This window comes from Ostrea edulis, chromosome 2, assembly GCF_947568905.1.
Source record: "Ostrea edulis chromosome 2, xbOstEdul1.1, whole genome shotgun sequence".
Lineage (NCBI taxonomy): Eukaryota > Metazoa > Mollusca > Bivalvia > Ostreida > Ostreidae > Ostrea > Ostrea edulis.
Genome location: NC_079165.1, coordinates 38106732 through 38109391, shown reverse-complemented (window position 1 = coordinate 38109391; position 2660 = coordinate 38106732). Strand labels below are relative to the sequence as shown.

At 34.5% G+C, this 2660-nt stretch overlaps 1 protein-coding gene across 3 annotated transcripts in view; it reads left to right on the top strand.

The window, feature by feature from the left end:
* Positions 1-366, top strand: part of LOC125682838 (heat shock 70 kDa protein 12A-like) — a 14291-nt gene extending 13925 nt beyond the window's left edge. For all 3 annotated transcript variants that reach the window (XM_056153927.1, XM_056153928.1, XM_056153926.1), the window contains exon 5: positions 1-366. This exon is cut by the window's left edge and continues 1219 nt beyond it. The gene's annotated coding sequence lies outside the window, so the exon portion shown is untranslated.
* Positions 367-2660: the final 2294 nt, after the last annotated feature.

The following is a 2660-nucleotide window of genomic DNA, read 5'->3' as shown; positions in this document are numbered from 1 at the left end:
CCATTTATATTTCTTTTAAAAAAAGACTATTGCATTGCTTGAAGTCCTTGTTTGCCATTTGAACTGATAACATATATACTTTTTAAACCATGTTTATATACATTGTACATACCATCATGTCATAATAGTTTTCTTTGCATTCTGAACGTATAGTGTTGTATAACTAATAATATTACCCGGTACCTAATTTACACTGAACAACTACATTGCCTTTAGTATGTTTTAGTACATTTTATTTTTTATAGAAATTGACAAGCTTCACAAAGCAGCAAAATGTAATTACCGTTGATTTACAATGTAAAGTACATTTATGTCTATGTGGGACTGGGAGATTTCACAGATTCAGATTAAACATCGTCTATTTTTTATACGTTTGTCTTTCTATAGAATTCAGTATATTTACCAAAGCATGTTTGTAGTCGCCTCTTATGACGAAGTTGTTAAAGCGAAGTCTTGTTGCGGGACTTTTAACACTTCAAGGTGGATTGCTACAGCAAAATTTGATCTAATGGCTTGTTCATTATCCCATCACATTCCCCTGACCGATGGTCGAAGAGAAGACATGGTGGACGACCTGTAGGCCACGGAGTGCCAACCAGGTCTCTCCTCTGCCAATCTGATCAGGATGGGGCTCGTTAAAGCATCTCATATGAAGTATGATTTCACCATCAAAAGAATGATACAAGTTCTCAATTATTTTGTAGGATTTGTGTGTTTTTCCGAAATAATAAAAAAAAAGGTGTTGTATTTGCAAATAAGTTTAAATTTCACTGTGGTTTGATGCGGGATATGAATATCAGTATCTAATACGTAGAAGACTCGGATAGACGTTCTAGTTTTATGAATAAAGATTTTTTTAAAAAGTGTTTTGTTAATATTTTTTAAGTCTACGACTAAAATCTGCAAGAAACACGAAAATTTGAAAAAAGATATATCATACAAATGGCATAAAATGACGTTTGTTTATAGATAGAGAGATATAAAGTCATATAAAATGATTGAGAGCTTGTATCATTCTTTCGATGATCAAATCATACTTCATACAAGATGCTTTAGCGAGCCATAAATTTTGGTGTAGCGATCCACCCTAAAAGTCTTTTATCTACGTTTTCGTTTCGACCTAGCACATGAGAGAGCTCTATCTGCCTGTCTGTATATGTCTGTCAACATGCAGAACAGCACCTACATACGCAATTACATACATGTATGTCACTCAAAGTGATGAAAATAACTTGTTTCTGGTCACACGATGGAAATGAAGACAGAAAACGTATACACCTTTAATATATTGCCATTGTTGCTGTTAGATTGGGAGCAAATGACCAACTTTCCGGTGAAGGCGTCAGTCCAAATATTCAGCCCATGAATGTGATTTAAATGAAATTGGTAATGAATTCCACTATATGTTTAATTGAGAGTCGCAGATTGATGTAAGAAAACAATGTTTATCACCGAAACAAATACGTCTCAAAAATATCACATTTAGAAATATAATGAATTCAAACAAGCAATCTTTTCTAATAAGATTGTGTTCCTTTATAAGAAATATTAATAAATCATGTTCCCCGATCCAATGACTACTCGAATCTAAAACTGCATATGTTGCCAATCTCCATACTCACGCATGCCTTAAAACATTTGGTGATATGTTACCATCACTTTTATATAAAATATATGTACTATATAAAGAATTGTATACAATTGTGTAATTGTGATGAGAAATAAATTCTGTTCAGTTCAGCCAAACCGAATCTCAGCCGAGATTACAGAAATTGGTGATGCAGCATTTGATAGCGCGGAGCCGAAACTCGGCCGAGATTACAGAAAATTGATGATGCTGCATTTGATAGCGCTGAGCGGTCACCAGCTTATTACATTGTTCATTGTCAAATCTACAAAATTAACTATTGGCAGACATTTATGTATCTGCTATTGGATATCATTACACCCAGTGGTGCCCAATTTTGTAGGGTCCGGGTGAGATCTCTGAGGTGAACGTAATATTGTGCGCATTCCTGTACCTCCCAAACAATAGATACGATTTTAAATTAAACCTTGACGTAAATCTAAATAGCTAACCGCAGATAACACTTTGTATGCTATTTAAAAAGTATTTGCTGACCTCCCACGACTAAGCAGAATTTATTGCCCAGTGTTGGGGGACGGAGCGAAACGTATGTTGACTGAAGAGGTACATCCATATCTCCTTATCTGGAAGGGCGAGACTATTACTCGGGTCATAAAAAATCATGGGATATACAGGAGGATATTATGGAGGATTACCTGACACGGATTTAAAGAACAAAATGATTTTCCAGATATTAAATGTATTTTATTCTTTTCAACACACGTCCTAAAGGAAACTAAGGTCGCCTTCTTTAAAACTTGTGTGTACGTAACTTTGGGATATTTTCCTTTTTCACTTATTACCCTGGGATTAGGCCTCATTAAAGCATGGAGGCCGATAAATTATGGCACTTTGTGAAATTTCATAACTCCTCAGTAAATAGAGTATAAACTTTACCTGTCTATAAATATTTGAGATCAACATTTTAAATTAAAAGAGGACTTTTCTCGAATGGTGTCTTGAGAAATGACTTGGAATTTAGTTTTGTAAACTCTTGTCCATATAGAGACTCAAGGATTGATTTTTCTTTTCA